Source organism: Orcinus orca, chromosome 6 (assembly GCF_937001465.1).
Source record: "Orcinus orca chromosome 6, mOrcOrc1.1, whole genome shotgun sequence".
Classification (NCBI taxonomy): domain Eukaryota; kingdom Metazoa; phylum Chordata; class Mammalia; order Artiodactyla; family Delphinidae; genus Orcinus; species Orcinus orca.
This window is the reverse complement of record NC_064564.1, coordinates 43,076,077-43,101,775: the sequence shown is the minus strand read 5'-3', so window position 1 is coordinate 43,101,775 and position 25,699 is coordinate 43,076,077. Positions and strand designations below refer to the sequence as shown.

General features: G+C 34.8%; 1 long non-coding RNA gene across 1 annotated transcript in view; it reads right to left on the bottom strand.

The window, feature by feature from the left end:
- Positions 1 to 495: 495 nt before the first annotated feature.
- LOC125964691 (uncharacterized) overlaps positions 496 to 25,699 on the bottom strand; it is an 80,660-nt gene continuing 55,456 nt past the window's right edge. The window contains exon 3 of the long non-coding RNA XR_007477931.1: positions 496 to 529. This is a non-coding gene — a long non-coding RNA (uncharacterized LOC125964691). The remainder of the gene's footprint in view (positions 530 to 25,699) is intronic.

The window sequence follows — 25,699 nt, the reverse complement described above, 5'->3', positions numbered from 1 at the left end:
GGCTAGGGTTTCCCAAAACTGCCAGATTAGAAAAACCATCGAGACTCTTGACTAAAAATATAGATCCCCAGCTCAACCTCTGGAGATTCTGGTTCAAAAGATCTAGAATAATGGTAGATTCTGAATTTTAACAATCATCCTACGTGATTCTTTGTAAACAAAGTAGCTGGGGAAACACTGTTGTAGGCATTTCAGTTTGCAACCCCAAATGATTAAGAACACACTATTAACCTCACATTAAGAGTTGGTGATCTCAACACAGTATTAATTTATGGGAGTTTAATAAGTATATAAGCAGAAATCAATAATCTCATATAGTTCATTATATGTGAGGAGATAGATAAAAATATAGATATATACCAATGTGAAAGTAATTTTTGATGTGCTTCATCTCAAGTGCCCTAGATTGATTTAACAGTGTCTAATGCATGATTATAGCACCTCCTGGGGGATACAGTTGGAATTTTTCCTGAATTATGTCAATATCAACCATGACTGACTGGTACAAAATTGGCTGGGAGCCCAAGCACTCTCTAAAAAACAAAACAAGATAAAAAAAATTTACAGATGATTCTAATATGCAAACTGGGCTAAGAGTCACTATCATAGTTATAGAGCTTTGGTTTTACGTCAGTATTGATAAACATTTAGTAAGGGATGTGCTAGTAAATGAGGCACAAACTGCTCTCCGACATAGGAGGAAGCCCCGATTATTGGTATTTTCAATTTCTATGATGTAAATAGTCCTGCCGTGGCTAATTTCAAGCTAACAGGATGATGTCATTGAACAAGAAGTTGAGAATGGGAAGAGATGTGCCCAATCAGCTATGATGTTGGCACAAGGCGAATCCAGCACATCACATGGTTTAATGACTCCTACTATGTTAGGTGTTGAGGATAAAAAAAGAGCCTTGCTTTCAAGTCTTTCATTATGTCACTGGACCTTTATATTGTATACACATAAAAATACAAAGAAACACTGCCTTCTCTGGTATCAAATAAAGTACTAATGATAACAGTAAAGATAAACACTATCATCCACTGAACATTTACTCTCTTCTGAGCATTATGTTAATAGTTAATTACATACAAACATATTACATTTATATACATACAATATATATAATTAACTGAATCCTCACTATGTGCTGGACATTATCCCTAGCAATTTACCATATTATTTCAGTGGTGTCAGTACTATTTTTCTCTCATTCCAGAAACAAAATATACAACTTTTTAATGTCCTACAATTGGTAAATGTGAATATTGAATCTGAATCTAGGTAATGTGACTTCAGAGCTAACATCTTTAACAATTAATCCCACTGCCCTATTGGTACAGACAATAAATGATATTAGAGGTCAGCACAAGGAATAAATACCCAGGCAGAGTGGTTAAAGGTGGATTCATACTTATGTGACCTATGAACTCTTGCTCTCTTCAGAATTTGTAATCAATAATTAATACTGCAAATATCACTGCAAAATCAGGACAAGTCACCATATTATAGACTGTCCCAAGAAAACCTACAAGAAACATATGTTATGACAAAACAAACTAAACTTATATGAAAACTATGATTTGATATTTTTATAGATTCACAAAATATAGTGACCATGGTCCCCTCAAAGCTTTATTAGAGCAAAGTTAATTTTTTCCAATTTCAAGTAGAAAATAATATTTCCTTTGTTTTCAAACATAAAACAACTGGACTCATTGCCAATTTATTGAGTTATTATCTTCAAAACTAAATGCTCCTTCCTCTATTTCTTCGAGCATTTAGTACTACAAGGATGTCTAGGAGAAGGCTTATTTTTCTCTCGTTATGTTAACCCCTCCCACTCTTTCTCTTTCTCTCCCCACCCCCCCCACACCTCCCCCAGTCTGGAGGCAGGAAAACTTCTTTATACTTTAAATTTAAAATATGTCTCTAGAGTCTGGACTCTTACAAAGTGTGGACCACTTTTGACTGATTTTTTTCATGAATATATTGTGTACATTAAATCTGCGTACTAAATCATTTCCCTTAATTGTTTTCTGGTAGTCTTAGTGTCAAAGTAGATCTAGAAGGAAAGGTACTAATGGGATGGGAAATGATTGGCAGCAGTGTGCTCCTCCACCAAATCAAGGAACCGCATAGTAAGAGTGCCCACAGCTTACACTGTGGATTGATTCTGAGCTTGGGAGGCTAGTGGGTTAGGGAACTAGGGGACTTTATTGAACTTCTCTGTAGACTGTCCCACTCTGTTCTGGTAGTATCTGTACAATGTTTGTTCTTTGAAAGCCACTCTATCAGTTTCATAGATAGAGAACATTTATTTTGTCTAGATTCTGGAATTTCTATTAGTATTCCTGATTTTACTCTCTTTTATGTATGTCTTTATAATTATTTTAGTGAGAAGTTGAGAAAGTCTATGTCAATTGTTTCAAAATAAATATAATTTTAAAATCTGCCCTAGGAGTTCTTAAACCATTCGGCTCTTGGGATTATTTCTAAGATACTAGTTCTGTTCTGAGGTTGTCGTCACCCTTCAGACCCTTCAAGATTGTTTATTTAGTGTGAACCAGGGCCAGATGTGCCTAAGAATATCTGCTCTAGTCCTCTGAACAGCTGTAGCATAGGGTTCTCTGTTTTGGCCCATCAAGTGGGATAAAAAGAAATGTAGAAATGATTAATAACTATAGAGCAAATACCCAGTGCTCATCTAAAGAGTATGCTAAATTATTTTATTTAATCTTCATAACAATCCTAACACTAAGGAACTATAATTGTCTCTGGTTTAAAGATGAGAATGCTATGGCTTTGGGAGTTTATGTAATCCACCCACTAACAAACTAGGAGACTCAAAGTCAAATTTAGAATTCAATTTTTGCCTAACTTCAAGAGATGGACTCTAATTTACATATGTAAGTGATGAGTTTGTACCAATACTAAACACTAACATAAGAAAAGACACACAGTAAGGAGAGTGCTTGTATATTATTTTGGCTAATCAAAAAATGCAAATAGTCTAGAAAGCCCCATAATAGTCAATTCTACCAATAACAGATTAAAAATTCTTTGGGGAAAATATAAACTATTTTGATAACAGAGGTTATTTGTTAGTTTTTATCTAAAACTCATCTGCCTATTTTTTTATGAGGCATATATTTAATAAAATGTTGTCAGAGGAGAGAAATTTTAGAACTCGAACCTTACTAAAAATCCCTAAATACCCAAAAGTCAACTTCAATCTGTATACCACCTTTTGCGTATTATGATCAGAGAAAATATTCATAGGAGAGAGAAATATACCATAACACAGGCTTTTTTTTTCCTTTAGAGATCAGAATTACGACAGCTCTCATTGCTCATGGTGGAAAAATCTAATTTCACAGCCAGTTTCAAAATCCTGCTGTTTCAGCAGAGCTTACAGAGATATGTGAATGAGTAGAGTCAGCCCTTATTGTAAAGCAGCTATGAAATCTACTTTCATATATCCTTCTGTGCAACCTTTATTGCTAATGTTATATTTCTTAAAATAAATGGGGTTTCTATGGTGCTGGGACCCCTAAAATTATTAAGATTCTGTAAGTGATATACATATCTGCAATGGCTAATGCCTCTTGCTAGAGGATCATCATGAATGCCTCAATTAAAATATTGAAAAGGTACATTCTCATACAGATAGAATGAAAGTAGGGTAGACAAGGTAGATAGGAGCTGAAGTATACTAACATTTTATTTGAGAAGCCTGGAAATTGAAATTATAACCTTTTATGTTTAAAAATTGGGAGTTTGAAACTTTTCCTTAAATTTCTTCATTCTGAACATAGTAAAATTTTGCAGTAAGTAGGTTTCCTTGTATTTACAAGGAAAAAATGTCTTCAGGTTCCTATGAAATAAGAAATCAAAAATCTAGATCCTCCACATTTTGCTCTTCAATAACCTAAAAGGAATGTGGACAAATGATATATCAAACTCTCAGTAACTGACAAGTTTGAATGGTCAGATTTAATTTTTGTCTACTGACATGAAAATACTGTTAAATTACATTCCTAATGGACATGGCTGAAGGATTTGTGATATTGCAAAAATAACACAGTGCCAGAGTGGATAATATTCATAGGTTTATCAATGCTCAAACTAATATCTAAATCACACCAGCATAAACTATATTTAATCTCTAAATATTGCTGTTATTTCTAATAAAGTTGACATACAAATCCACTTTTTTAAAACTAATTACTTAAAAAGAAGCATTTATATTACTAAATATTTACAAAATTTGGTTTTATTTTCCTAATACTAAATATATTCTCTATAATTTATTTATCAGTAGATATATAAATAAATAGTAAAATCTTAATTTATTGTAATCTTTAACCTTATCTTATGAGAGAGGTGTCCCTGATATGACTCAACTAAAATTATTTTCATTTTAACACTAACAATTATATATAAGGTAAATGTTTCTAGAACCTATATCTAGGGGCTGTATACAGAAATTAAAGTAGAACATGTAATAGAAGAGTACATTATATGCCAAAATGATACTTCTACATATACCCGCAGATGATTAAAACAGAGTGAACAACGCCAATCAATCAAATGTAGTCTGTGATCACTGGAGAGGAAGGGCCACCAATTACGTACATTTGCATTCTTTTTCCCCACTACCTCTCCCAGTATCTTCCATACAGTGAAAGTTCATTATGTTTGTTAAGTATTTATTGAACATTCTCTATCTTTCCAGAACTATGAATAAGTTAGTATATTATTCCTTATACACAACACTACATTCTATTAATTTATATTCTAATTCTATAAAGTTTTAAAATTCATTTTGTAAGTGCCACTGGAGCATTTATTCACTATCATTTGAACAGTAGCCTCAATTAACCCCCTTTTGTGCATTTTGTATATTCACCATGACAGAATAGATTAGAGATCACAAAACAAATAGGCACACTCATATACACTGGGATCCGTTGAGAAAGGTGAAAGCTGCAGACTTTGTCCCCAGAGATGTACACTCTATTTCATGCTAATTCAGAAATGCATCCTGAGGCTAATGGACTTCAAGTTGAAAAAAAATACATGATTATAGATAACTTCAAACATGATAAGAATATCTGGTACCTGACTTGCCCTTCTAACATGAACTAGAAATTTGACAAAATATATAAAAGAACTGTTTGTCAGATATTTGACAACAGGCATCATCGTACTATGATCCTTGAGAGAGAAGAAATAATAAAGTGAGACTACACTTGCCCCGGCTTTCTACCTAGAAAGGCAAGACGTGCCTTTTCAGATCATGACATAGGCAGGAGACACCCAAGCACTACATGGTAGTCTTGTTGAATTGAGACAGATACTGAAGTTTGGGGAGGCCAAAGTAGGTGGAATTTTAGGAGCAAAATAATAAAAGAAAAAGTTATGTAAATAACATTCCAGAAATATGCATAGGGGTCCCTCAAATTTTTGGATGAATCTTAAGTAGCACACAAATAGGATTTAACTCCACTAGGCCAGCCCCCCCCAAAAAAATGTTTCTTGATACCTGTATATCTAAACAATTTCTAAAAGCTCATGCAGGCCCCAGATCTTGAGTTACAACCATCATAGTGGAGAGACCTTGTTCATACTTGGGGCATACAGCAGAGACCCAAGGAGAGTCATGTCTTGGTAGTAGGGATAAACAAGCTCTAGAGTAAGACTACTGTAAACTCACCCTTACAAATTATTAAAACAAATAAACAAACAAACTTTTAAAGGATGCAGTAACTAAACTGTCCTCTAGAATAAAGTCAAGTACTGTAAAGGGAAGAAAAAGAACTCCAGACCCAAATCAACATAGAATTTCAAATGTCCAAGCATACAAAATATGTTAAAAAATGATTTAAAAAATTTGACATTCATTAAAAGAATAACCTACAGGTCTAAGAAGTTCAGCAAAATAAAATGGAATGAAACAGAAAAATGTACCAAGGCATATCATAATTACTGATTATTAAAGTAATAAAAAGAAAATCTGGAAACTAGCCAGGAAAAAAATTCATATTATATATGGAGGCACAAAGAATGACGACCCACTTCTCCTCAGAAACTATGAAAGGCATCTTGGAAATGTCAAAAGACAAAAGAAAAGTCAGCCTATATGAAATAAATTAGTTCAGACAAACGAAAGCTGAAAATACTTCTTGTTTTTTTCTGCATTAGGCCTTCACTATTAGAAATGCTAAAGGAAATTATTCAACTGAAGACTATTACATGGAAAATCTGATCTACAAAAGGAATAAAGGGTACTGGAAAGAGAAAACCATACTATAGAAACTTGGCTTCATCCATTTATTATTTCTTTAAAAGTGAATTTAGTGCCTTGTTTTATACATATATATATACACACACATACATATATATGACAAAGAAGTGTGGGATTTACACTGTAGATAACAAATAAAATGTATTAAGCCACAGTACACATGTATGGGGGGTAACACAGGAGTACGCTGTTGTAAGGGTCTTATGCTCTATACGTTACAGTAAGTCTCACACATACACTATCACCAGATAGTAAAATGTGTTAAGTTGAAGATTCACCTTTAACACTAGGGCAACAAGTAATAAAGTAAATCAAAGAGGGATAACTAAAAGAACAACTATTGGAGATACTATGGAATATAAAATATATTCAATCCAAAAGCGTGGAAAAAAGAAAGAAGAAATGGACAAACAGAAAATAGCAAGATAGTAGATGTAAATTCAATCATATTAATATATTCATTAAATATGTGTAGTCTAACAATTTCAATTAAAAGACAATGACTGTCATACTAGATAAGGCAATGATTCAACTCAGCAATAAAAGAGAAACACTACCGGTACGTGCAACACCATAGATAAATCTCAAAAAAATTGGGCTAAGTGAAAGAAGCCAAATACAAATGGTTACATATTCTAGGATTCCACTTATATGGAATTCTAGAAAACAGAAAACTATAGGGACAGAAATTAAATCAGTGGTTTCCAGGGCCTGGTGGGGGTGGTGGGGGGAAGATGATTCACTGCAAATGAGCATTAGGGACTTTTAAGATGATGGAATTGTTTGAAACTTTATGTTGATGACTACATGAGTGTATAATTTTTTAAAACTCCATGAACCCACACCAAAACGGGTGAGATTTATTAAATGTAAGTTATACTCCAATAAAACTAACTTTAAGAGAATGAAAAAAATCAACATCCGAGTACAGGATCTACACAAAAGACACAATGTAAATCTAAAACTAATAATAGGTAAAAAGTAAAATATGAAAATTTTATACCAGGTGAAACCAAACATAAGACAGGTGCAATGGCTATACCACTATCAGAATGATCAAGGAGAAATTAGTAAATTGTTTAATAAAGAGTTTGCAAGTCATCAAGAAGATATAACAATGCTAAAATGGGTGTATCCAGTAACAGAGCTTCAAAAATAAACGAAAACTGTCAAAACAGGAAATATATGTATTCATATCCACAATTAAAAGAGAAGATTTTAAAACTCAAAACTGGTGGACAAGTAGACCAAAAAATTGGTAAGAATATACAAGATTTAAACAACTCTGTCAAATAAATGGACCTGGCTGACATTTATAGAACAACCAAGGGGTAATGGAGCTGGAGTAATTAGATCCATCAGCTTTGGGTCAAGAGCTACCTAGATATGCAAATTCTTTGAGACAATTCCCGCTTTTTGTGCTTGAAGGCAAAGAGGGCTCCAAGTAGCCCAGGAGGCCGCACCCTTATTAAAGATATGCTGGTGCTGGCAATTGGAAGTGAAAGCACAACAGTAGCCTCCCGGGTTGAGAAAATAATAATATGGCATATGGAGAAAACGCTGGCAGTTTCAGAGATGGAATGAGGCAGAGCCCAGATTGCCACTGAGAAAGAAAGAAAGGCAATTATGATGATCAATGTAAGAGGAATCAAAATCCACGGAGAACAGATTAAGTTGGGAAAAACGTGAGTATATCTGTTACATATTAGGGACAAATGTGTAGAATGTTTAAAATGAGAGCTTGCAGATACAGGAGAGCCAGCATGACATATAAAATCATTAAAATCTAAAGCACACAGAAAAATGTTATGGTGAGGTTGACTTTCAGGTAAAAGTGAAACTGAAGGACTGAGAGAAGTGGAAGGAAAATGGTGAGAATGAAGTAGAAAGAAAAAAGAGTGAATTACTGGATATTTACTATGAAGCACGCATCATTCCAAGCACTTTAGATGTATTAACACTGTCAATCCTGAATATATATAATTTTTTTTTTTTTTTTTTTTTTTGCTGTACGCGGGCCTCTCACTGTTGTGGCCTCTCCCATTGTGGAGCACAGGCTCCAGACGCACAGGCTCAGCGGCCATGGCTCACAGGCCCAGCCGCTCCGCGGCATGTGGGATCTTCCCGGACCGAGGCACGAACCCGTGTCGCCTGCATCGGCAGGCAGAGTCTCAACCACTGCACCACCAGGGAAGCCCGTCAATCCTCAATCTTTTAAGATACATAATATCAGTATTCCCATTTTCCAGATTAAAAATTAAAAAAAGAAAAAAAATAGAACACAAAGTGTTAAATTGGAGTGCCCTGGTTCTAGAGTCAAAGCTCTTAAAATGGCTCCCTAGCCTACCTCCCTCCATGAATTACATTTTATCTTGATGTTTCAAATGGGATCTAATTTCTAAGGAGGAAGGCTTGGTGAGCCATCAGAGCAAATTGCTGCAGTGATGAGAGGGTAAAAGTCCCAGCAAGCAAGGAGGTCAGAGGAGGATAACGTTGACCTAAATTTCTCAGAATGGGGCAGTTACTTGGAAACAAATAAGAAAAAGAAAATGAGTGTGAGAAAGGAGATAAGACCTGAAAAGGGGGATTTTTACAAGAGCCTGAAGCACGCGAGGCTCAATATTAAAAGAATGCTAACCTCATTTTTAAGTTGAGGGACACAAGGTTTGCAGGAGAACGATAGGTTGGTATACATTAAAAGAATCTCAGAACACAATGACCAATATTGTTTGAATGAAAGAACAAAATCTAAGAGATATGAACAAAGTGGAACGGACCTCCTCAAGCCGGGAAGAGTCCGCAGGTTCCATGCAAGCCATGGTGATGCTTCCATAGCCTTGAAGTCAGCTCTGTTACTATGCGTTAGTAGTTTTTCTAACCACCTACTAAACTGTATGATAAACAGGTTGCACGTGGAGGAAAGACTTAAGACTGTCCTAGAAGGAGAGGGGTGTGAGATTAATACAGAAGAAGGTTCCCTGAATATTAGGATCATAGGCACAGAGGCATAATCTTTTTTTTTTTTGAGTGGTAGGGACTGCTCTGTATAGGACACTTCATTCTATCATTCCCATTCTTTGTGCCCTCCTCCAAACCCCCTTCTATTGTTTTGATTCCCTGCATTGTGACCATAATCTGTGTTTCACTTAAATCCTGTTTCCTAGGGCTAACTGCAGTCTATTCCTATCCAGTCTGTTGGGCTCTCCTAATGCCAAACTTATTGATTATTTGTCTTTAATCCTTGCCTTCCTCTTTCCTATTGCTGTGGAACATCTGAACTAGGAAAATGGCCTTCCCTAAATATTTGTCTGCTCACCATCAATGCCTCTCACCACGTGTGAACTGCTGGGGCACTCTGAGTAGATAAATACCAGTTTCATTCTTGGAATATCTCGCTCATAAGTTATGTAGCATAACATATCCTAGATATTTAAATTATTAATACTAATTTTAGTACATAAAAATGAGCATGTGAATACTAAGAAAATTATAAAGTTAGAGAAAATAATGTATTGACATCCAAGGCTAATCATAATGGAAAAAGGGGTATGAAGGAAACATACTAATTTATAATACTTTTTTCCACTTCTAGGAATAAAAGTGAATAAGAGAGTCAGTGAAACACTTATAATTACAAGTAACATTCAGCTGCAGGGAAAGAGTACACCAAAGTGAGATTAATGGTGAGGATTCTAGATTCTTAAAGTGGGTGAGTATAAAAATGTTTGTACATATACTTTGTACCTGTTTTTGAAAGTCCCAAAACAAATAGAAAAATATTAAGCACTGATACTAAACAACTTAAAATTGATTTAAATTTTAATTATATATATAACAAGATAAAATTCCCAGGATATTTTTCTTATAGCCAAATTTAAGCAACAATATGAATGAATACGTAATATTTGAAAATTACATGTATGACAGGTAATTTTGAAATGTATAAGCATGAGTCCATCTGGATATATCAAATTTTTAATTAAAAACTTGGAAAAAAATGTGTGATTAATGGAAGTTGTAATAGGAAAAGGTACATGGAGGTGTCCTGAAACATAGAATTCAGGATTCCACAAAAGGGGGGTTGGGACACAAATCTACAGAAAAATGTAGTTTTAAAAGTGAACTTTAAAGAAATGTTAGCAGACTACATTTATCCAGTGTATCCAATATAGATCCATTTAACAATATGATCGGGTGGGAAAGAAAACACTGGTTGACTAACAACTATTCAAATAAAGGACACTTGTCTAAATAACTAAAGATTTCAACACAGTCCTTTAAGGAGATTAGAATCTATAGAAAAATCTAACTCTGATGTTCAAGTTTAGTCAAAAGTTTAGTCAAAAATATATTTTTAATGTGGTTAATCCACCCTACTAAGCAATATAGTATATGTTATTGACTCCGTCTAGAATTTTCTTTTCTTCCAGAAAATAAATTTGTATTTAGGTATCAATATTTCCCTATCTTAGTCATCTATTGTACCATTTGATGTACACACATATCAGCTTGGCTCTACACAAAACCTGAGGCTATGACATTAATAGGATTGGAAACCCATTCCTAAGCTGCCAAGTGTCCTGGAAATCATCTTTGCTGTGTCATAGATACCACAGTCCAAGGCAAGGCTAATATTAAGAGGCCTCCACAAAATATGTCTATTGGCTGTATTTTTTTTCTTAGAAATACCAAAAACCCAAGATAATTTACTATAGTGGGTGAATTGTGTCTCCTCAAAAGACAATGTTGAAGTCCTAACCCCTGATGCCTGTAGAAAAGATCTCATTTAAAAATAGGGTCTAGGCAGATGCAGTCAAGTTAAGACGATGTCATACTGGATTGGGGTGGGCTCCAAATGCAAGGACTGCTTATAAGGAAAGAGAAATACAGAAACACAGACACAGAGAGACGACAGCTATTTGAAGAAACTGGAGTGATGCAGCTACAAGGCAAGAGAGGCCAGCAACTACCAGAAGCTAGGAAGGGGCAAGGGAGGATCTTTCCAAGAAATTTTAGGGAAAGCATAGCCCTGCCAACATCTTCATTTTGAACGTCTGGCCCCCAGAACTATGGGGGAATAAATTTCTTTATTTTTTAGAAACAAACTTGTGGTAATTTGTTATGGCCATCCTAGGAAACTAATACACCTGGGACAAAAGTCTTTGTATATCCTTGTATTTTCACGAAAACATCTCATTAGGTCAGAACCTTACTAGTCTTCTGATGTGAGGGAGACAATACATCATTTTCTTGGATATTTAGCATCATAGAAAGGACATGGGCCCTGGAGTCTGACAAACCTAAATTTGGTAAGTCTGAGTTCAATGGCAACTTGAGCAGTTTGTCATTTTTTTGACATTTGACACCATGGCCTCAGTTTCTCTATGAAAATAAAATAAAATCTACTTTATAGGCTTGTTGTACTATTATTTGTGATAATATATGGCATATAACTGGTTCTTATCTTTTACTCTGCTTTGCCTTTAATAGGTTACCTTCTCCTTTAAAGCATACAATATCTAGATAAGTACATAGGGATGTACGGCAATGGGGCAGATTTCCACATTGATTTACAGGATAGAATAGATTGCCAAAATTATTCCATCTTTATTTTCTTGTTCTCTATGTTCTGTGACAGCTCAAGTTGAGGTTCATTTGAGGACTCTGACTTCTATCTTTAATTATTAAAGGAAATGGGATCCCTTAATTACTTTAACAACTTGTTCTCATTTGGCCTTCCTATAGTCTTTGGACAAAAGTACAAGAACCAATATTCCTCTAAGTTCTAAAAAGAAAATATAAATAAAATGTGGCAGTGATTTTCACCTATGGATCAACATGAAGTTTTCAATTATCATGACAACATTGTGAAAATTCTCAAAATGACTGAGAAGTCAAAAAATGCCTAAGAACAAAGCTATATATGTATATTATTTTTAATCCAGGAATTATTTTTATAATTTTATTTTGTGGAAGAATTAGTTATCTAACAACAGTTCTGTTAAATTTAGCTAATATAAATAGCCCAGAATAACTCTGTGTGTATGTGTGTGCACCTGTGTGTGTGGACACAGGATTTGAGAAATTCTTATTCATGCTTTCCCCACGATAACCTATGAGAGGCCAGATTAGTAGAGGAGACTTAAGCAACAGTAATGAATTATTAGAAATGTTTCACAATTAGTTCGTTATAAAAGCGAGAAGAAAAGGAATGGAAGGTGGGAATCTTTGATTTCTGAACAGTCTAGAATTTCGTATTTGGCACAGTTTACACAATGATGAGGGCAAAGATGTCTTGTCTATTATTTGTTACAAGGTGACTTCAGACATTATTGTTAAGAGGCCAGGTTGGAGACTAGCTCAAGGGTTGATTTCTCACATGTTTTACTATTTACTAAGGTTGGAAATTAAAGGTGTATGATGACATCTAACCACACACACACACCCCCATACACACACATCCTTATTTACATTTTCTCAGATGCTTATACGTATTCTCCATAATTTACTATCAAAAAGAAAGTAAAATTTTCAAAGAGAAACTTGAAACAAAGAGAAACTGGGAAATTGTGACATGAAAATATTTACACAAAAATACTCTTAATTTCAGATATTTAGATATTGACGATTCATACTACCTACAGGAAAGAGACAAACTTTCATTTAGCTGGAGCTCACAGACCTCAGCACCCTTGACCTAAAAACAATAGCAAAAATCAGGTAGTCATTTTGCTTCCCAAGAGAGAACATGGTGGTACTCAGAATATCAGATTATCATACAGATTCATTTCCCAAAGATATTCCATAATGCATTGGGCAATGTAAAACAGAAAAACAGCTATAAACTTCAATTACCTGACCTCTGCTGCAAAGATTAAATATTCTTTAGTTCTGGGCTTTCTTTTACTTATTTGTACAATGCATGGCTGGAGGAAATGCTCTATATATGATTTTTTTTTATAGCATGACATATTTTTTGCCTCAACTTCATTTTTAAACTTAGAAGTCTAATTGATCATAACTGTTAACTAAAACATACACAACTTCACCAACTTTGGTGGTAATACATAGTGTACAGTCCTGATAGCCAATTATTTCCATGTGAGGGATTCCAACTTATAGGAGCTAATACCTATCATCTATTGGGTTTTCAAAAGCATATTCAATATTAAATAAAACTGAGAAAAAGGCAAAGCTTTCTCTCACGTTTAATGATTTAAGATGTCACTGTAAAGCACCACAAAAATAACAGCGAACACTGCAAGAATCACATTACTTCTCTTATATTAATTGTGAGACGATGGAAAAGTCAAACTGTAGAGAAGAGCTAAGCTTTCTCACTGCAGCCAAAGCATATGAGACAAAATTCCCAGAAAACTGTTTGTTTTCTTGCACACTAAACCATGCATACGGATATCAAGATATAGGTTCCTGCAAGTGAGAGGGAGAGAAAAGGACTCTCAAAAGTAAAGCATCAAGATTTACATATTATTGTGCAAAATTAATTTATTTCAACTCATCATTAAAGGAAAAATATTTTCATTCATTGAATTCCTTAAAAAGTGAGAAAGACTGTGCAATGTGCATTCAGGAAAAAACAAACAAGAATGGAGTATAGGATGTAGAAGATACCTTTTTTTTTATGTCAAAGGGTCAGAAAGCTGTATCATAGTGAAGTTACTGCTTCAAAAATAGGCAGTTCAGTAACATTTTACTAGGAAATACCGTAGCTTGTCATACAGTTAAAGTCCTACATTAGTAAGCATTCCAAAACAATTGGATGACAAATCCACTTAATAGTGAAATTCTCACTAGATATTGCTATTTAAATAATATTGAGGATTGACCTAGATGTATTTGTTCCAGATAATATGTTTTTGAAGACAAAAAAATATGAAACAAGTAAATGAGCAGAGAGAAGAGAGTCTAAACTTCAGTAGCTTTATTAATTTGTATTTGTTCTACATAATCTGAGATGGTCTAGTCCACTTCAGTATTACTAAATAAATGCATTTCCTCCAGTGCTTTATTTGGGGTCATACATACATGGCTTTAGTTAATTTAGAAGTGACTGTCACAATGTAAATGCAAATCAGAATGGAGTTAGGAAGAAAGAATAGGTTAACTTCAAAGAAGACAGAGACACAAACAACCCAATCAAAAAATGGGCAGGAGACCTAAATAGACTTTCTCCAAAGAAGACATACAGATGGCCAATAGGCATGTGAAAAGATGCTCAATGTTGCTAATTATTAGAGAAATGTAAATAAAACTACAATGAGATATCACCTCACACTAGTCAGAATGGCCATCATCAAAAAGTCTACAAACAATAAATGCTGGAGAGGGTGTGGAGAAAAGGGAACCCTCCTATACTGTTGGTGGGAATGTAAATTGGTATAGCCACTATGGAGAACAGTATGACGGTTCCTTAAAAAACTAAAAATAGAGCTACCATATGATCCAGCAATCCCACTCCTGGGCATATATCAGGAGAAAAGCATAAATGAAAAAGATATATGCACCCCAAAGTTCATTGCAGAGCTGTTTACAGTAGCCAAGATGTGGAATCAACCTAAATGTCCATCAATGGATGAATGTATAAAGAAGATGTGGTACATATATACAATACACTATTACTCAGCCATTAAAAACAATGAAACAATGCCAGTTGCAACAACATGGATGGACCTGAAGATTATCATACTAAGTGAAGTAAGTCAGAGAAAGACAAATAACATGATACCGCTTATATGGGAAATCTAAAAAAAATGATACAAATGAACTTATTTACAAAACAGAAATAGACTCACAGAAGCAGAAAACAAACTTATAGTTACCAAAGGGGAAAGGTGGTGGTGGTGGTAGGGGTAAATTGGGAGTTTGGGATTGACATATACACACTACTATATTTAAAATAGATAACAAACAAGGATCTACTGTACAGCATGGGAACTCTGCTCAATATTCTGTAATAACCTAAATGGGAAAAGAATTTGAGAAAGAATATATGTGTGTGTGTGTGTGTGTGTGTGTGTGTGTGTGTAACTGAATCACTTTGCTGTACATCTGAAACTAACACAATATTGTAAATCAACTATAGTCCAGTATAAAATAAAAATTTTTTAAAAAAGGGAAGAAATACCAAGACCCTTACTATGCCTGTCCTGGCTCCTGCCTGCTCATACCTGCACAGTAGTTAGCAGCATATTTATTGCCTGAGCAGGTAAGCCTAGCCCCTCCTGAAGCAATCCTTCCCCCCAGCTGCTCTAAAAAATTTCCTTGGAAGGGCTCCATTTCAGTTGGTTTAGGGAGAATGAAAGGCATTCCCCTAACTTATGGAAAATGGAGAGACAAGATAAATTCAGTCCCTTTTCTCCCTATCATATTGATTACTTGTGACCACACTCTTTTGCTTGTATAGACAAGGGTCTGTATTTGGCTGGTAGAAAGAGGGTACTGTTGCAGCAATGGCTTGAGTTGTGCAGCCATTTCAAACGCTTCCTCCACAATCCTCAAAGCAGCTGATTCTCTATAGCTTCTTTTTTCTTGGTTTTATAATGTACACAGAAATACTTGGAGGACAAGAAGAGTCCTCAATATATTACATTTTATATAAAAGCACACATCCACACAAAAAAAATCAAATGCTAATTTCATATTAAAGATGAGAAACATAAATATTCAAATTCCTATTATATGCAATTATAGATGCTTGGGAGAACACAGTATATCATTAATATTCAAGAAAATATATTACCAATGAGAGTATTTAGAAGTCATTTTATAGTTTAGTATATTTATAACTCAATTACAAAAAAATAGCAATCAAGTAACACAACCAGGTTTTTGTTAAGTTCTGCAAGCAATTTTTTTCTTCCTTTCTTTCTCCATTCTCTGCTTATATTTCCTATGTGCATACTCATGTTCTCAATTAAATTTAAAACACTGTTTTGTATTTTGTGTTGTATTTTCTTCTTAATCAGTAAAGTGGACTGCAAGTACTGGACACTATATGTTTTTAAAGGTAAAATAAAAACCAGTTTTCATTCTTCTACAGACAATATTTTTAAACACATAATAGAAAACTATTTACCTATTATAAATTATATTTTAATATTTGACACTAAAATGGATGATCATGTTAAACAAATACATTTCAGCAGGAAAAAATTGTTAAGAAATAAATACAAGGACTATGTTTACATTCCTAAATTAGTCAACAGAAGCTGGAACTAATTTGCAATATAATATGCAGCAAAATACATAAATGCGTACCTGTAATTTTTTTCAAATAATGTTTAACATTGAATCCTAACATTAAAATGAAGTGCCAATAGATATGTTCCCATTGTTATTCTTGATTTTGTGAATTTCTTTACTTTGAGAAAGGATCTCTCAGCAGTTGGTAATATACTCCTTTTGAGGAATGCTCTAGATAGGTTGCCTTGGGAAGTACTTAGTTTTATCAAATAATATGTCAGTGCCAGATATATCTTATAAGAAACTTGATTTCTCTGGGAAATACGTTCATTTGTGTGGCTTTTAGATAAATAAGTTTGGAGAATGGTCAGGAGGCATTTCAGTTCTTTTCTACTGCGTTTGTTAAAAGTAATATGAGCACTGTCACAATTTCACTGAGATGAATCAGACAGTTGCAAAGGTCTCTGAAAATATACCTACACCTCTTAGGTAAAACACTGGAAACCTATGAGATATTCAGAATTATATAAAATAATAAACTGATTTCTAAAACAAATTAATGCTAAAAGGGGAGTAACTAGAACTAATATGTAGGTTTTGGATAAAAATAAAGTGCTTAAAGAATGCAGAAAACATATCTGCAAAACAACTACTCTCAACTAGCTCCTCCCCAACAGACTCAGAAACAAGTAACCAAACCACATTTGTCTGCGAGCAGAGTGAGACAACAGATTTTATGCATAACTAATAGAACAACAGAAATCCATCTTAAATGAAACTATAGAAAAAAAGCATTCAATGAAATATGATCAGCATCAGAATAAAAAGGTTAATACAACTAATCATAAAATAATAAATTATTAATAATGCATATTGATATCATTGAAATAAATATTTGACTTACAGTTTTACCAAAGTTCATAATTGAAAGAGGAGGGGAAAAATTGCAATAATATGAAAGATTATGATTTATAAAAATTAATCTATAAATAATAGAAATATTTAATTAATAGGCAAACAATTGAGAAGAATGGATAATAAAGAGAAAACCTACTTTTTGCATAAGAATAAAATGTATGTCAAAATAATAAAACTAAATATGCTTAAGATTTAAATACACTAGAAATAATACATAATTCATCATGTTAGAAGACTAGAATATTTTTTCTTTCTTTGAATTTTTTGAAATACCTAAGGAAAAAAGAGATTATGATTAAAAGAGAATTTCTCAGGCAGTTAAACTAGCCATTTCCCTTTGTTTCTTTTTTGAAAATTCAACTGATAAAATACTAATTCGAGAAACATAATAAGGTGTAAAACAAAATAAGGTGTAGAAAGACAAAATGCCTTGGAAAATTAAGATTATTTTATTCAGGCTATTGCAATAAGAAAAATGCTCATTAGTAAAAAAAAAAAAAAAAATCACAAAGAATGGAAGGAAACCTGGGGTTTCACAGAAGCAGGTAAACAAGGGAGCAATATGTGATGATTAATATATGTGTCAAATTGGCTAGGCTACTGTACCCAATTGTTTGGTCTAACACCAGTCTAGATGTTGTTAACATACTTTTTATATAAGAATAACATATAAATTAGTAGAATTTGAATAAAACATATACCCTTCACAATGTGAGTGGTCCTAACAAAACCTACACATGGATGTTTATAGCAGCTTTATTCAGAATTGCTCAAACTTGGAAGCAACCAAGATGTCCTTCCGTAGGTTAATGGATGAATAAACTGTGGTACACCCAGAGAAAGAAATATTATTCAGCTCTAAAAATGCACAACTATCAGCCCATGAAAATATATAGGGAGATCTTAAATGCATATTACTAAGTGAAAGAAGTCAACCTGAAAAGGCTACCTATGGTATGATTTCCAGGTATGGAAGGTATGCATTCTGAAAAAGGCAAAACTATGGGGACAGGAAAAAGACCAGTGGTTGCCAGTGGTTAGAGGGAAAAGAGGAGGATGAATAGACAGAGTATATCGGATTTGGGGGGCAGTGAAAAAACTCCTATGAAAAGAGCACCTGTATGATAACATAATGATGGACACATGTCATTATACATTTTCCCAAACTTATACAATGTACATCAAGAGTGAACCATAATGTGAACTATGCTCTTTGGGTGATTATGATTTGACAATGTAGTTTCATCAACTGTAACAAATGTACCACTCTGGTGGAGGACATTAATAATGGGGAGGAAAGTGGAAATTTAGGGGTATACAGGAAATCTCTGTACCTTCAGGTCAATTTTGCTGTAAACCTAAAATTGCTTCAAAAAATCAAGTCAATTAAAAACCCTGCATATACACACTACTGTATATAAAATAGATAACCAACAAGGACCTACTGTATTGTAATAACCTATAATGGAAAACTATATGAGAAAAATACATATACGTATAACTGCATCACTATGCTGTACACCTGAAACTAACACAACACTGTAAATCAACTATACTTCATAAAATAAAAAAAAACGCACAAAACCCAAGACAGATACACATGTTATTAGATACAGAGTCCCATTATCAATCTACATCAGTCAGAAAAAGCAATATAATATTTATTTAAATTATACCATTTATGAGATAAGATTAACAGTTTATGAAGTAGGATAAATTAAGATAACTAAGAATACTCTTCTTAAAAACATTGTTCTCAATGTATGTCATCTTTGTAGCCTTTGTAGTGACTTCAAAAATAATAATAAAAATTCCCATTATGTAATACTAATTCTTTGCCAGGCACAGAGGTATATTTTACACATGTCCTTTAATCATTATAGCAAGTGAGAGAATACCATTTTCCACATTTGAGAGTAACTTGAGCAAGCCTCTGAGCTAGCTAGAGGCAGACAGAGGAGCATCTGGTCTAAGCAACTCCAAATCCCAAGCTATTAATCACCACTGTCTTGTTCTGCAGCATCAAAATATTTTATTTCTGAATTCAGTGCAATAAAATAACAACTAGTGCACAAAGGAAATTTCAAAATGGTCTGCTATATAAGAGCTAGCTCACCGGTAATTAGAGAATACAGTACAATACGAAACCTTAAATCCAAATGATTAAAGAATTACTGAAAAGAAAATATGCTTGCATTTATGTTCTCTCTAATAAGAAAGAAAGAGAGACACTGTTGTACTAAAAATACATTTTAAAGGCATAGAAAAAATGAAAGATAAAAAGGTTTTAAAATGGAAATTATTAAAAAAACACTGGAAAATGAAGAAAAGATCATTTAAAATGGCTAAATTATTTGGAAATTCTCCCACGTTTCATAAAGAAAAACACAAAATAATAATTTAAAAAGAGAACTGATAAGGTACACACAATACTGGCGATGTATGGAAGAATATTATATGCCATTATTTGGAAATATATTTGTCCTTTAAGAAGAAATAAAGGTGATTAAATAGATAATCTAGAGTTTTTAAATAGGAGAGGGGTCCATTTCAACACGCAATAACATGAAATAAAACTACCTAAGACCGCTTTGTCATTTCACGAAATTTCTCTAAGATTAGTATTTAAATAACCTGTACAGATTTACACTTTTAGACAATTTCCACATATATACCCTGGAAAATTTGATCAGAATGGATAAATATCTATTAAATCCAGCTATTGAATAGTTCTCAAATAGATGCTGTACATAACATAAAACACACTAACATGTGTTTGAAATTGATTAATTCTATTTTCTATAACAACTTTCTAGAACGGAAATCATATAACGTCTCAAAATTCGAAACTATATCTTTGCTGTGAAGATTTGTTAGATGTGTACGCTAAAGGAAAAGTCTATCTTTCTGATCTCCACCACAAAATAAACCATCAGTAAAACTTTCATGGGAATGGTTAAGTAATAGCAGTATAGGGGGTGCTATGGCATGAATGGATAAAATCCTTTATAGGTGTTGGTGACTAGTAGAAGCGTCAATTCTGTGTCAGATGTCAGGTTTCATAACAAAAGAACCCTTAGCGACACAAGTTGTAAGAAGGGAAAAATAAGTAATCAAGTGCAGGTTAATTTAATCTAAAATTTAAACAAAATGGAGGACCTTCAGAGATCTGCAGTATAAAGCTGATTATGTCAAATAATAAAGCATGAAGTTGAAGAGATGGATGCTTTGTCCTCATGCTTTGATAATTGTCACAGAACAGCAAGTTGTTATGCTGGGAAGGTGATAATTGCATCTAATAATTATTAGAAACTAGCTTCTGCACTAATATTTATGAAAGAAAGGATCAAGTCCTAAAGAATCAGGAGTTCTTCAGTTCAAAACAAATGTCACATACTTAGATGGATGAACTCCAAAGATCTTTCTAACAAATATTGTGTAAATCATAGAATCAAAGAATTCTGGAACAGGAAGAGAGCATGCAGCAATCAAGCCTAAGCTGGTTGTTTTCTGTGTAATGATAATGAGGATATAAGATGTGGCTTAAGTTTGCTTTTGTCACAGATCCATCAATTACTAGCAATTTAAATAAACCTGTATCTGAAAATGGTAATGAGAGATGACAGTGAAAATGATGGTCTTTGCTGTATTCCTAAGAACCATGAAACTAAAGCCCTATACAATCCCCATCCCCAAATCTTATCCCACTGAAAATGTATTCAAACAACTTTAATCATTGTGGGTGATTTTAATTAAATCATTATTCATTAAGTATCAAAATTTACAACTCCTCTTTTCAATTAAATAAAACAGTGTGCTAAGAGATGCTGCGAGTTTAAACATTGGTAAGATACAATGGAGAAGCACTGGACCCTGAGTTGAAAGATACTGAGTTAGATACTGAGTTAGTCTTGGGATGTATAACTATAGGCAAATAGCTTCTGTGCTACTTTGAGAGACTGCACAACTCCTATTTCAATATTCCCTAGCACTTTCATTCATTTCAATACAAAGAAGAGTAAAATTTTGTAATAGTGAATATTCATACATAATCCTATTTGTGACTGGTGTCCAGATCTCAGAATTTCTGGCCAGCTAGTTTTGCAGCTAGAATAACCTTGGTTATTTCATTAGCCTCAAATCTGCATGACTTCTCATTTCATATAATAGTATTTTATTTTTACATCCTATTGTTTTGGTTATCTACTGTTGCATAACAAACCACCACCAAAGTTGTGGATTACAGCAACAACTATTTTATTATCTCTCGTGGTTTTGTGTATTGATTGGGCTTCACTAAGCAAGCCTGCTATTTTGCTGGGGGTCTCTTAACTGGTTGCAGTCACATGGCTTCTAGGGCTTGAGTCACCTGGAAGCTGGTACAGGAGGCTTCAATGTTTGTGCCTCAATCTCTCTTGTTCTCTCTTCATGTAGATGAAGGGCCTCTCTCTCTCTCTCTCTCTGAGTGACCTTATATATGGTGTCTGCCTATGATCATCCCAGTAATATAGTCAGATTTCTCATATGGCCAATCAGGTATCTCCAAACTGAGAATCCGTGAGCAGAAGTTGACAACTCTCCTAATGGCTAGTTTGGAATGGATTCAACACCTCTTCTGACACATTCTACAGTCACAGTGAGGCAGGAAAGACAGGGCTGGGCCCAAGGACAGCGTCCTCATGTATAGGCATTAGGACCAAGGCAAAGCTACCTCCTTGATTGCACTTAATGAGGCCATGACGCATGGAGGAATGGCATGTAAAACAGAAACGGTGTAGCATCTGAGCAAGAAACTCTGACCATGAAAACCATGGAGCATGCGCAAAAAAAATGCACAGGTTGCTGATGACCCTGTACGACCTTCCACATGTGGGGCTCGACTAGTAAGGGAAAATTTAAGGGAAAACAGCTCTTAGAGCTCATGTACAGTGTCTTCAGGAGACAAATCCACAGGACCCAGAGCTGATGCAACCTGGTGCAGTCCAGACCACACCTCAACCCTCCCCTCAATGAATATTCCAGCCCTAATCAAAAATAAGCCAATCATTCAAAGGGCTAAAAATAAGATAAAAAGGGGGAGAGCCCCTCACTCACGACAACACCAGCATTTTTCGTGGAATGTGTAACTTTCACTTCTGCCCTGAATAAACTGCTTGTTTGTTCTGTTTGCTCCTCAGGGGGGTGTGTGTGTGTGTGTGTGTGTGTGTGTGTGTGTGTGTGTGTGTGTGTGTGTGTGTGTGTGTGTGTGTGTGTGTGTGTGTGTGTGTGTGTGTGTGTGTGTGTGTGTGTGTGTGTGTGTGTGTGTGTGTGTGTGTGTGTGTGTGTGTCTCACCCAAATTCTTTTGGATGAGACAAACAAGAGCCTGGACTTTTGATAAAGCTTTTCCAGTATCAACAGGGTCAACCTGAAACCGAGCAGGACCCTGTGGGACTCCTTGGCACAGATGTCTTTCTGTGTCCCCTGTTCTTTGCAGGGGACAGACTCCAGCCTCCATGACCTTCCTGAGTTCCAAAGGGCAGATTCAAACAGTTGCTAATCAGGGAAGGGAGGGGATGCAGAGACAAGAGAGAAGCAGCCAAGAAACAATAGTGCAGGCTTGGGGCAGGGTCCTGGTTCTGCCTTAAGGGATACACATAACAATATTTTTGAGCTCTTCTGCAGAACTAAAACCCCCAACAAGTGGAAGATGTTAGCATTCTTCATTCCAGAGAAGACCACCTGAGGCCAGATTAAAGGAGCCAGAGTAGCTCATCAAGAGATTACCTGAGACCAGATTAAAGGAGTGCTGGCCCTGCACATACCCTAATCCTTATCATCAACCCCACCCTTGAACCACTGCTATTAAACTCCTCACCAAATCCTCCCAGGTTGGGACATACAGTTTTTGAGGGGAACAAGCCTGCTGTTTTCCCCCTTTGCCTGGCAAAGCAATAAAGTTTTTTTTTTTTTTTTTTTTTTTAACGTCACCCAAAACTCCATCTCAGGTTCGAGTCAGCACCAGTGCACAGAGGCCAAGTTTTCAGCAGCAAGCTTAGATTCAATACAGGACGGACTATACAAGGGCATGACTAATGGAAGATGTTGACTCATAGTAAGGTCATATTTGGAGGCTAACTACCCCCATCTACTTTAGATTTAAAATGAGAACTTACTAAGTTCTTTATCCAAATAATAAGAGTGTGGTGGGGACATTGAGGCACTTGCCTAATGCATGAGAGAGGTGAAAATGACTATGAAAGGAAAAGCTTAATGGCTGGTTTCTGACCTTTTCTCTAGTCTTCGAAACACCTGAGGAGTTACTTTTTAAAAATTCTTGAGTTTATATGTGGAATCTAAAAAAAAATGGTACAAATGAACTTATCTACAAAACGGAAATAGAGTCACAGAAGTAGAAAACAAACATGGTTACCAGGGGTAGGGGGAAGTGGGGGAGGATAGATTAGGAGATTTGTATTGACATATACATACTACTGGCTATAAAATAGATAACTAATAAGGACCTACTGTATAGCACAGAGAACTCTACTCAATTCTCTGCAATGACCTATATGGGAAAATAATCTAAATAAGAGTGGATATATGTATAACTGATTCACTGTGCTGTATACCTGAAACTAACACAACATTGTAAATCAACTATACTCCAATAAAACTTAAAAAAAAAAATAAAACTCTTCTTGAAACACTCACTCAGGCATTTATAGGACCACAGCAGATTCAAGATTCATGAGAATTCAGTATAGATAACTATGTACTAGAACAAGCACCTATACCTCAATGTTAAATCTGTTTATTTAGTAACAACTATCAGGTATTGACAAGATTCCATTGCACCCAAGAATGGAAGCTAGCCATGTACCACTGAAGGAGCTTCATATATGGAAAGTTATAAAAGCTGACAGTACTCTGGAGCTGATGACTTGCCCAAACTGATGTAGTCTTTGCTCACCCAATTTCATTTCTCATTACCATATGTGTCCCAAGTAAGGCATGGCTGCACATTGGGAAACTGCCTACAACTTATGAGATGTTTAACTATGCTATTACTTTTTTGCCAGGTTGCTATGTTTTGTCAATTCTGTATTCATTCTCACAGCAAGTAACATGGGTTCTGGATGAAGCCTATTATGTTTTGTAGCTTTATGGTCAGCATGACCGAAACACCATTGGCAGTTAAAGAGAATGTGTGAGTACAAATTTCCAATTATTTTCACACTTCTCCTCACTTTATTCTCTTACTCTTGGACACAAGCCGAGGAACTAACTCATTAGCTGGAACACTTTCCTTTGGGATGGATATAATTTATAGATTCAGTGTCACTAAATTCTCTTGGACAATAGCATGGCTGCACTATTTTGAGAGTGTGTCTGTGTCAGAGGCAGAGGGAGTGAACTCACTTTATTATTACTCACTGCTCTTGTCACTTAGACTCATGTCTTCATCCCATCAGAAGCAGGACAACTAATCTGGAGCTTATTTAGTTTCTATTCTGGAACTAATCAGTGCTGTAAGGCATCTTATTACCAGCAACTCAAATACTTTAGTAAACTTAGAAAGGAAAGACAAGGCTAGGCACTGACAAACCTGCTTCCTTTCCTTTTTGGTCAACAGTCAGATCATTTCTTCCATCTTCTTTGCTCCTATATTGATCTAAGTGACAAACTGTTGTCATGGAATAAGAATGGAAATGATGTGTCATTTCAGGGTAAAATGATAAAAAATGAACATATTTTTCCATTGTCTCATTCCTTATTCTCTGACTGTATAATTCTAGATTAATCTTGAAATTGCAGGTTGAAGTTTGAGAGAACTTAGGGCCCTGAATCAATGTTTGCAGAAGACTCCCTTCATACCTTCAACACATACACTGTCCTATGTTGGATAGTCAGTAAAAGGACTAAAAAATGTTTTATTGCGTTTTGCCACTGAGATTTGAGGGTTTATCTGTTGCAGCAGCTAACATTATAGACCTTAAATAACAGAAATTGGTATGTGGAGTTCTGGTGTGACAAAAAAATTAAGTATTTGGCTTTACCCTATTGGGCAGCAAGAAAATGAGATTAGAGGCTATGAAGTTGAGCATATGTGTCTTTCAGTTGCAGATATTTGGAAAAATTGTTGTCTGTGATAACTTAGGAAGCAAGCCTCAAGATTGTAGATGTGGCATCTTCTGAAAGTGGTCAGAATGAAGTTTTAATGTGCATGGGAGATTGCTAGCCATCTGATAGGGTCGTAAAATAAACAGCTCAGGACAAGAAGGATTGGTTT